Consider the following 12,474-nt stretch of genomic DNA (forward strand, 5'->3'; position numbering starts at 1 on the left):
TATCTCTAAAATCTCAACTCTCAATTCTTTATATCGAGCTTGAATTTCAGAGTCAAAGTTTTAAAATAAAAGGTCAACCCTATGTTCTTCGATCAAATTAAAGTTTTGTATCTTGTTTCTGTTGAAATTAGTGTTTGAGAAAGGTTCTAATGATCATTTGAAACACATTTTGTTTTATAATCTTTGGCTAATACGTTCTCGAAAGTGAAATCAATATTTTTTTCCTCTTGAAACAGCGACTGCCGCAACTTCTTTTTTTAATTTAATTTTTTTTGATACAAGATGACCACAATATTTTGTTTCTGTTTAGTTTATGAACCCAAAAACCAACATTTAATTCGTAAACAATGTTGATTATTACTCTAGTCGATTTATTCTGGGAAAAAGGAAGAAGAAGGAGAACAGTTCATGACGGGATATATATTTTTGATTTGAGTTTTAAAACAGAATGTAACAAATAGAGGGATGGTGAAGAGTGTTAGCAGGTTAACGAGAGGTCTCGGGTTCGAGCCCGGTCTAGAGCATTTCTTTTTAGAGAAGCTGTCATATGGGTATACTCACTTATTTTATTTTTATTATTATCATTATTATTGTTATGTATTTATTAAGTATTAGTATTATTATTAATATTGTTAGTATTATTATTTACTATGACTATTATGATCATTATTATTATTACCATTATTATTAATTATTGTTATAATTATTAGTATTATAATTATTACCAAAGTTATAAGTAATATGACTATTATTGATATTATTAGTATTGTTATTATTAGTATTATAACCATTATTATTATTATTATTATTATTATTATTATTATTATTATTATTATTATTATTATTATTATTATTATTATTATTATTATTATTATTATTATTAATGTAATTAAATAATCCTTTGACGATTATTAATTTATCAATTAGTATTATTATCATTATTATGATTATGAGTATTATTATTATTATTACTATTATTATTATTATTATTATTATTATGAAAATAATACAATCCATCATTATTTTAATAAATATTAGTATTAGTATCATTCTATAACTATTAGTATTATCATTATATATTATTAGTATTATTATTATCATTGTTATTGATATTACCAAATCATTATAAGTATTATTACTAATAATATCATGAATATCATTATTATTATGCCATTAGGAGGATTATTATCTTAACTAGTGTTAGCAGTAAAATTATTATTTTTATAGTTAATATTATTATCAGTATTATCTATATCAATATTATTAAAATAATTATGACTATAAAAATAAAAGTTTTAATAACGTTGTTAAGGTTATAGGTATAAAAATAAAGATTATATATACAAAAATATATGTAAATTACATAACTTAACTATATTAATATTTCTATATATATGTAAAATGAATATATATAAATAAATAATGAAACTTATAAATTATTAATATAACAAATATATCATTAACAATGATATATAGATTTATTCGATTACGAGTATATGTTTTAATATATATTAATGATATAGGTTCGTGAATCCAAGGCCAACCCTACACTTGTTCAATTGTCGTCATATGTATTTTTACTACAAAATACAGAATCGTGAGTTTCATTTGCTCCCTTTTTAAATGCTTTTGCAATATATATTTTTGGGACTGAGAATACATGCACTGCTTTTATAAATTCTTTACGAAATAGACATAAGTAATCGAAACTACATTCTATGGTTGGATTATCGAACCGAATATGCCCCTTTTTAGCTTAGTAGCCTAAGAATTGGTGTTTATGATAATTGCCACCAATTGACGCGAATCCTAAAGATAGATCTATGGGCACTAACAAGCCCCAGTCAGAGAATTTGAACTACTTTAGTACTTCGACTTATCATGTCCGATGTGAGTCCCGAAATGATGGGGATATTCTATATGCATCCTGTTAAGGTCGGTTACCAGGTGTTCAATCTATATGAATGATTTTTATGCAGATGCATGATGTTTATGAGAAATGAAATGAAAATCTTGTGGTCTATTATACTATTGGAAATGATTGTTTATGATAAAGTAATGAACTCACCAATCTTTTGGTTGACACTTTAAAGCATGTTTATTCTCAGGTATGAAAGAAATCTTCCGCTGTGCATTTGCTCATTTTAGAGATATTACTTGGAGTCATTCATGGCATATTTCAAAAGACGTTGCATTCGAGTCGTTGAGTTCATCAAGATTATTATTAAGTCAATTATAGTTGGATATATTATGAAATGGTATGCATGCCGTCAACTTTCAATGAAATGAAAGTTTGTCTTTTAAAAACGAATGCAATGTTTGTAAAATGTATCATATAGAGGTCAAGTACCTCGCGATGGAACCAAATGTTGATGACTTTATCCAGATGGATTAGGACGGGGTCATTTCAATAATGACTAGCTACCATTGTTACGAGTGCAAATCGTGTCTAACAAGTGATGTACGACGGGTGTTAAGCAAGATGGGGCGGTGTTGTATGTGGTTTATTTGCGTTTCATTATTTGATCGATTTGCATTCTTTAGAATGACGATGAGAAGCGGGACTTCGAATGGTGATCGAAATGACGATGATGAGATGACGGCTAGGATTGAAGCCGCGGTTAACGAGCGAATGAGTGTGCTCCGAGAAGAGTTCGAAAGGGGGTTTCTCAAACCTCGAGGTGATGGTGAAAAGGAGTTTAGTTACAAGAGCTTTAGAGTGACTAAACCTCCCATGTACTACGGAGATCCCAATCTGTTAGTAAGTACCGGTTGGATCTTGGATGTTGAAGGGTGTTTTCGTACAAGTGAATGCCCTCCAGAAAAGAAAACGAGACTCGCTACTAGTTTGTTGCGGGGTAATGCGAAGAATTGGTTGGATGGTAAGATTGATATCGTTGGTGAAGAGCCATTCATGAGGTTATCGTGGGATGATTTTAAGAAGGAATTCTTTGAGGAGTTCTGTACACAGACCGATTTATCACGGATGCGTGATGAGTTTCAAAGATTGCTACAAGGGTCTATGGACCTAAATACTCTTAGGCTACCTTTTTGTCTAAGACTCGATTTTTCCCCGAGTATAATAATAATGATAGGATGTTGATGGAGGACTTCCTTAACACTTTAAATGATGATTTGTGTGGGAAGATTAGCATTGGGCAAGTGGTCTTTTGCTAAGTTATTTACCGTGGCTAAGTTTTTTGAATCGTATGCTCCTACGATGGTTAGTAATACCTCGGGTGAGAGAAGGGCTAATCTGTATAGCGCTCCGAGCAAGAAGGCTAGAAGTACTATTGATAGTACAAGTAACGGGAGGAAAGGAGTGTCGGATACTAGTGCATCTAGATGTTTCAATTGTGGAGAAAGAGGGCATGGGTGCTGGGAGAGCCCGGTATCGAGAGGTAATCATTGTGTGTTTCAATTACCGTAAAGAGGACATCGCAAGGCGAAGTGTCCCGAGCTAGTGGTGGCGGGCATCGCGAGAAGATGTTCAGGTACTTTTAGTGCGGTATTTGTAAGTGTACATTTTGTTATAGCATGTGGTGTGTATGTAAGCCTTAGCTAAACTTTATTCTTCGTTGGAGATAATTTGTAGCGAGCGGTCGGCTTATGTTTATGGTTTGAGTCACACTCGGTAGAGTGTGTGTGGTTAGCGTGTTGTGCCTTGACTCTTTTTTGTGCGAGTCTTTTGTTGTTAGGTATTTGGGTTGGTATTGGGTCATTAAGCTCGCTCGAGTGAGACCCGTAGGACATTGGGTGTGATAGTGTCCTAGTGAGTAGAATGATTATGCGTGTATGTATAAGATTTAAATTGTTCGCGGTGATGATGGTTAGTGTTATCCGTTAGGATTCACTATGGTGTAGCAGTGCGCGATGTTACACTACTCGTTGTGATCGCGGCCAAAAGAGCGTGTGTTGTTGTGTTATGGTATGAACCACGGAGCAGGTAGTGCCATAGCATATGCGAGTGTGCTATGATGTGAACCACGGAGCCGGTAGCATCATGGTACGTGTGTTGTAGTGTGAACCACGAAGCCGGTAGCACTATAGTACGAGTTGTTAAGGTGTGAACCACGGAGCCGGTAGCGCCTTATCGTGAGTATGACTCGAGTTATGATGTGAACCACAGAGCCGGTAGCATCATGACAAATACGTATGGTGTGAACCAGGGAGCCGATAGCACCATGACGCGAGTATGGTTAACTATACGGTGTGTGTGTGTGTTTGTGTGTGTGTCTGTGTGTGTGTGTGTGTGATAGGTGTGTGTGACCGATTTATCGGTTACTTTGTGACAAGTGCGGACGACCACTTTAGGGGTTAGTGTTACAAGGCGTATGTACACTTTCGGTCATTGTACGACTACCAGCGGTCATTGTACGAGTATCGTTCCCTTATGTGCGTGTGTTATTGGGTTGTTATGCACCGGGTATTTTATCACCATTAGAGGGTACGTGACGTGAGATCGTCTTATCTAGAGTGTTGTGTTTTGATGCTCATTGTGAGTGAGGTGGCAAGTGACATCCTGGCGTAAGGATTCGCTCTTCGTTCGCCACTTGATGTAGTGTGGTGAGTGATCATGTTAGATTTCACTCTTCGTTGACCACGATTGCGGTTTGATGTGTGTGTGTCGAGTGTTTTTCACTCTTCGTCGGCCACTTTTGCGTGTGAAGTTATGTGGTGAGTGTTGTACACTCTTTGTTGACCACTTTTCCTGTGTGTATGTGTGGTAGTGCCACTTGGGAGGCGTATTCATCGGCCACGTATGTGTGCGAGTAGAGTTATAGTTGTTGAATAGATTTGATGTGGAAAGTAACCGTGTTAGTGGTTATGACGAAGTTGGAAAGGTGTAAGTCTTGGTGTTTCCAAGCATCTCCTTAACGATGAGTGGAAAACTACTAGGCTAGCTGTGCAGCCTAGGTGGTTCGTGACCAGCGGGCGTCGCTAGAAAGTTACGGGCGTTGAGCCGTAAGGTTCTTTGGATTCGTGTGACTTCAAGTAGTCAGGTGACGTGTGACACCGAGAGTAGACCCCGTAAGGGCCGAGCTTTTGAGACTCGGTGGTAGTGATGGGAGTTGCATAACACTGCGTCAGGTTCCTCCTTATACCTGCTAGTGTAATGTTTGACTCCGATGGTGTGATTATTTTGTATTTAGGTACCAGTGAGAATCCCGAAGGTACAACTGCTATTTATTGTGGTGTTTAACGGGCGTTAACGTTTGACCGATTTGAAAGGTCGAGGTTCGACTACCTTGTTGTGAGTCTGAGAAGAAATTGTTGAGTACGACCAACGTCGAGACCGGTCATGTATGTTGTGGAATGTCAAAATTTCGCAAGATATCATCATCTTGGCGGTGAAAGTATGGGGTTAAATCCCTAATTGGGGGAGTATGTGCCTGGAACATACGGTGTTGCCTCGGTTTGGTAGGCGTGTTGAGCGAATTGTTGGAAGTCGTCCCGTTTGGTGAGCAAACTAGGGACGTAAGGTGCTAATTTTGACTGTCTCGTGTACAGATATGTCAGTGTTGAGCGCGTTTGAGAGCGAGTTCTCTAGAGCATTGAGGACTTGTACATGTGAAAAGTGACAAGATCATCCTTAATGGACGGTCGAAGTGAAGGTTCACTCGGGAAAGGGGGACGAGAGGTGAGTTATGAAGGATTATGTGTCGGTTGGAATTACTGAAAAGCTTGCGGGAAATTATATCACCGTGTGCGTAGTGCAGACGAACCAATTGGATTGTCAGTTGGAGGTAGAATTCTAAGTCGTAAGTTAGAGTTGCCAAGTAATCGTGAAGGATTGTTGTGTGGATGGAACGTTGCGTGGCGAGAAGGTGTGACCGATAGGATGTAATGGTAGCATCAGGGGGTGTAGAGTTGTGTGAAAACTCAAAAAATTGAGGAAGGCATATTTTTCTTGTTCGTGATGAGGTTAAGATCGTGAGGATGTGATCCAATTTAAGTGGGGGAGAGTTGTAAGACCCTGAATTTTATACATTAGAAAGTGTCGCCAGAAAGTGTCGCCAGGAAGTCTTCTCACAAAGTGTCAGGAAAAGTCTACCTATACTTATGCATTTTCAGAATTTACATCAGAATCATAATCAATCAACCTCAGTCCCTGAATTTCTAAAAACTGTGTTGTCTTCGTTTTATGTTGTAGTACGCGCCGCGCATATGGTCGCGCGCCGCGCAAAACCAGTTGGCAGACAGGATTCGAAATTTTAATATTTTAAGAAGGGCATTTGGGTCTTTTCATGTGAGGGTCGGTTTTGAGCCACTAAAACTGATCCAAACTCAGTCTTGGACCTCATTTCACCTACACAAAACACTCCCAACATATTCTAGAGAGAGAGGGGGTGATTTTAGTGTGAGAAAGCTCCGATCTAGGAGGAAGACGCTCGGGTCTCACCAAAGCTCGAGAGTTAAAGTTGTTCACCTCGTTCTTGGCTACATTTTGGTAGTGGTGGTAAGCTCCAACTCCGAATTTCATTGTTTATGATTATTGTTCAAATTAACTTGCATGTTCTTGAGTAAATCCCACTAGTTAGTAAATGGGTGATTTAGACTAGTGGCGGGTGTGGTAGACCCTCGTTGGTGGATTTTCGGTTAGTTGATGATTTAACCATATTTAGGGCTTGTAAATTGGGTATAATCACTAGTGTTAGTGATTATGGAAGTATTAGAACCCATTTGTGTGTAATTGGGAGACTAATTTTGAAATAGGTCAAAATTAGGGTTTGTGTTTCAAATTGGGTAAGACGAGTGTTTAACACTTATGATTTGGTTTAATTGGCGTAATAGGACCATTTGCACTTGTTTTAAGTGATTATTGGTTAGTTTGGGCATTGGTTGTGCTTAGAAGTGCAATTGGGTCAAAATTGCACTAAGTGTTAACTTGGGTTGGTTTGTAATCCACCCTAATTGTGTTGTTTGTTATGTGATAAATGGAGTAGGTACTTTCCATTAACATGTTGCGGATTATTTCGGTTGCATCCATCAAAGCACTAAGGTGAGTGTAATTGTATTATATGTGTATGTATGCATAGGATGGGTGCAGGTGGGGTAGAGTGATCCTTGGCGTTCGGGTTCACTTTACATGTGTATGAGATGTTGGACTCTATGAGTTTTGGGTCCTTGTGGCACGTTCATGCGTTTGGGTTACCACCTGTGGGGTAGTGAATATCGGGCAATACGAATTTACGTTGACAAGTAGGTCAACCCCGTTGTTGTTGATGAGATGAGTTGGGTAGTGATTCGCGTGTAGTTTCGGCTTCATTAGTGAATCGCGTGTAGTTTCAGATTCACGATGTCGCAGGTGGTTTCGGACATTCCCATTGTTGTTGACTTAGGGTAGTGAATCGCGTGTAGTTTCGGATTCACTGGGGAGCGTGTAGTTTCAGCCAACCCTAGTGTCGTTGAGGTGAAGGTGGTGAATCGCTTGTGGTTTTGGATTCACGGGGCTCGTGTGGTTTTGGATGGCCTTCATGAGTTTGAGGTTAAGGGGTTAACTTTGGGATTTTGGGTAGACGCATATATCTATGTATATATATTGTTGTGTTGTAGCTAATCTTGCGGTTTTGGCTTGGTGGTACGTTATGTATAGCTTTGCTTAGTTATACTTGAAATGCGGTATGTGTTTATTACTTGTGTTAGTAATCCGTGTTCATTTTATGCATATGTATGTATATAATACCGTTGCATTCACTAAGCATTAGCTTACCCTCTCGTTGATATTATTTTTAAAGGTTCGCAAGGAGGTGGTTCGGGTAAGCGTGGGAACCAGTTGCTTTGCGGGTTGCTTTAGAAGATTGTGCTTTAGGTTAACGACTAGGATTAGCTAGCGTATTTCCAATCGCCATGCTCGGTCTTTTAATGTTTGTTTAAATGAAATGGGTCGAAATTGTCACGTTCTTGTATTTGTGGGTCGTTGGAGTCCCAAGGGTCGTATTACACTTTTGTCAATTAAAACCCGATTAACTAATGTTTGAAAAGTGTCGTATTTGTTGGGATTTGTTAAACATGGATTGAGTGGAATTTTGGCTTGTCTTGTATTTAAAAGCGGCTGACCAGGTTTCCTAGGGATAGAGCGCGCCGCGCTTAGCACTGCGCACCGCGCAGATGCTTAAAACAAGGTGGTCAGATCTGATTACATCTTCTGAAATGATTTTACGTTAAAATGCGCGCAACGCACCCATATGCGCGCCGCGCATATGATCAGGCAGAAACTGTTTGTTGTTTTAAAAAAAAATGCATGTTTTCTAGTAAACGGTTTTGGGGTCGTTACAATTAGATTGTGTTCATTAGGTGTTAAATGGGCGGGTTTTGGCGAGCAAGGTTTGATCCCTCGGCTAAGGGATGATTGTGTTGGATTCTCATTTAGAGGATGTATATTTATGTGTATATTATGCTTTGTGTGATATAGGTAACTACTTGCTCGGGTATGTGGACGGAAATCATATTACATGACTTGTGTGGGCATTCCAAGGTGAGTGGAATAATTATACGTTTACATATTTAGAATATTTATTTGTGTGAGATGCGGTGTGGGTTACCACATCGTGTCGTGGTCGCAGAATGTGGGTTTAAAGTTCGTGTGTCGATTTGTGCTATGGTATGAACCAAGTTCCAGTAGTACCATAGCATGTGCGTAACGAGTGTTATGATGTGAACCAAAGAGCCAGTAGCATCAAGGAATTTGTGTTATGACGTGAACCAAAGAGCCGGTAGCACTATAGCACGGGTCGTTAGGGTGTGAACTAACGAGCTGGTAGCACCTTAGCGTGAGTATGACTCGGTGTTATGATGTGAACCAAAGAGCCTGTAGCATCATGACAATTATGTAATGGTGTGAACTAAAGAACCGGTAGCACCATAGCATGTGATGTATGGTGTGAACCAAAGAGCCGGTAGCACCATAGCATGGGTTAGTTAACCATAGTGTGTGTTTGTTGTATTTAGCATATTATATTATGATGAATATATGCTATTGGTGATGCTAGTTTGTTGTGAATTGTGAGTATTTAGCATTATACATTGTGATTGTATGCTAATTGGATTGCTAGCTCGTATGTGGTATTTGTGTAAGTGAAGGCAAGTAAGTAGATTATATGTATATGTTTAATTGTTTCAATCACTTAGCGTAAGCTTACCCCTCGTTGTTGTTACCTTTTTATAGGTACCGATTGTTAAGGAGAAGACTTCTAGTTGCAATACTAGTTGCTTTTGGGTTGATTGAGCTTATGATGGGGTAGCTTTTGGATATTCGAACGTGGATTAGGGATTTGGTATATCCCCGAGATTATGCTCTTGGAATCGGGTTAGGTTATAGAGTCTTAACTCGTCTAAATGTATATTTGGGTCGACATTAAACCGTTTGTTTGTATGGGTTATTGAAACCATTTTGTAAACTTATATACATTTGTTGTACGTTGACATTGTACGTCGTTAAACAGGTTTTTGTATAATGAAACTTGCTTGGTTGGAAAATTGGTTTTACCTTAAAAAGCTGCTGGTCCCAGTTCGTGTGATATGGTGCGCCGCGCTAATTGGTGCGCGTTGCGCAAATGGGTAGGAATTGGTCCTCGGGTCTAGCAAACTCACTATTCGGAAAACCCAGTATACAGCGCGATGCGCAAGGTTCTGCACGCTGCACAAATGAGCTGTTTCTGGTCTGTTTTTAAAAAAGGGTGTTATTTATCATATTATGTTTTTGTAGGTCGTTACAAGATTCTACAGATCTACTAAAATAACGATTATGAAAACATCATTAAGTACATTATTTGCTCTTCAGTGTGTTACACTATTACTTCCAATCCTGGCAAGATCTATCCAGTGCCATGGAGATATTCTGATGCTCATGCGTAGTGGATACAACTCCTCAAGGAAACAAATGCATCAAAGGAGCTTTTAGCGATGAAATTGATCTTGCTTTTACTACTAAAATGATTAGACACACCCGTAACCGTCCACCTAAACATTTTTTGACCTAGGGGTATGCCATTGTTGGAGAACAAGTTCTTACTTACATTCGTTATGACGGTCCGATCTCCAGCAATAGCCCCAAAAGAATTAAAATGCCCTATTTTTGGAGCTATTTCTTCGTTTTGTTGACCTAGCGCCTAAGTTCAAAGTCAGAAACGTTTGACCAGTGAGTAACTTCGAACTACAAATGGGTCATGCCATGATGTTTGGCAGAGATATATTATACTGTGCACATCTTTTTGAAGCTCGGAGAGCTTGTTGAAATGTCCGACAGGAGTGAAATTGTCCCTTTTCTCGGATATTTAAGTTTCTTACTATCTTCAAAGTGATTATGAAGATCTGGGTGAACGTGTTGAAACACTTAAGTCAATTAAAGGAGGGATCTTTAGTAAACCATGTGTTAAGCATTATCCCAGTTTGACACAAGAGATGATTGTAAGAATTGACCTGTTGAGGGGGAGGGTCCTCAACTAGAAGCAGTGGTGGAAGAACCTTATGCTGATCCATAACCCTATGAAGAGACAGTCGCAGGTTTACCTACTGGCCAGGTTTATGAAATGGTTATTGAATCTAGTGGTCCTTAAACAGAGACTGCCCCAGTCTTATCTAGTGATTTACTAACTAAGCTGATTATACAATTTGTTGCTTAATCAATCTTTACTGAAGGATATGTTGAAGTCTTTGATGCTCCCTCATCGCACGTCACAGGGGAGACAACACCAGTCTTAATAGTTAAGTCTTCTATATACTCTAGATATAAAATCTAATGCTTCTCTAGACCAGCGAGCAGATATATTCAAACTATTACTCTGATCAAACTAGAGTCAAAGGTACACATATTTCTTACAATACTACTGGTTTCAAAATAAGTGTCAAGATGAGTAGCAACCCATACTCCTCTACAACCCATACTCCTCTAACCAAGCACTACTACATTTTTCAAAATCATACTTTGAGCGATATCCTCTGCTGAAAATACAACCAACGAAGTTGTTAACTCACCCCAATGAAGTGTTGAGCTATCTCCTCATCTTGTTGAGCCTGCTCAAATTACTTCATTTAAAGCCCTTGATCTAGAAAATGTTGATAAGAGTCTCACAAACATTAAACCAGACATATAACATACACAATCTGAGTCAACACGTGTCAACAATGAGTCAACAGAGTCACAACTGCACTTATAGACACCACTGTGACATCCTTGATATTTTGGCATAGAGCGTGTTGCGCACATCAGGAGTGCCCGCCACGTACACAGCATGTCAGATAAGGGATGACCAATGTCGGGCCAAGGGTAGGGCGAAAAGTGCGACCGCAATGGGCGTCACAAAATTAGGGACATCAAATTATTCAAGGTCGATTTACTGAATTTTAGAAAAGAAAAAAATTTTAAGATCTTAGAGTAAGGTTTAATGGAGGTTAGAGGTGAGAAAAGGAAGATGATTCAGTAAAGAGAGATGTTGGTAATTGTAAGAGTGGACCCACTAATTTCTTCCCAATTGTTATATGTATTCCGTATTATCATGGATGATAGCTAACGACGGCCCCACAAGTATTTCGATGGATTATTATTTTATAATTATTATAACAATATTTAAAACAACACTGTATAGGTATATACATTTAATCCGTATATTATTAATACTACATATTTATTTATACTTATAATTATAATTTATAATTATAACAAAATTTTCTCGATAATAGGTTTTCACTTACTAATTACTCCTAGTACATCATCGTCATCGTCCTCGTACTCGTCCTCCTCCTCCTCCTCCTCGTCATCCTCATCATCCTCATCATCATCATCATTATTATTATTATTTATTATTATAACGATAATTATTATTATATTATAGTTATTATTATTTAATGAAAATCATTACTCCATATATTTTTTTTACTAACTTTAGAAGTCTAATAAGGAAAATAAATATGAAACGCTTGTGAATTCTTATACATACAAGATACAAAATATAACTCATTAAACATATTAAAGTGTGAACTTTTTTACAAATTTTGATTAAAATTCTACAGGATGCCGTTCAATTTAACTATAGAAGCCTATATATTGTTACGATTAATGTTTTTTTTGAAGTAAACAACCACTAATGCACCCCTTAGTTATAATAAGTTTTGAAAAAATACGGGTAAATATCCCTTTTAGCTGGTAAATGATAGACTTTCATCTCATTGTTGGGGTTTCTAGAATATTATAGAGAAAGAGTAAATATTGTGATCATGGTGATCTAGATAGAGAAATGATCAAGTTCTAGAAGAAGAAGAATTTCAACTTCGTTCTTCCTTAATCATCTCCTTATTTTCAACTTTAGCTAAGAACCCTAATTGCACGCTTATACAAAATTGGGGTTTAGGGTTTATGCTATAGTGGGGATAATTTTAAGGGTTGTGGACTGTATTTTACCTTTAAATTAGTAATTATAAGCTAAAATTTTATAGGGTTTGTGAAATTAGGGTTTATGAGGTTAATGGGTAATT

The sequence above is a fragment of the Rutidosis leptorrhynchoides genome, chromosome 4, assembly GCF_046630445.1.
Source record: "Rutidosis leptorrhynchoides isolate AG116_Rl617_1_P2 chromosome 4, CSIRO_AGI_Rlap_v1, whole genome shotgun sequence".
NCBI classification, from domain to species: Eukaryota; Viridiplantae; Streptophyta; class Magnoliopsida; order Asterales; family Asteraceae; genus Rutidosis; species Rutidosis leptorrhynchoides.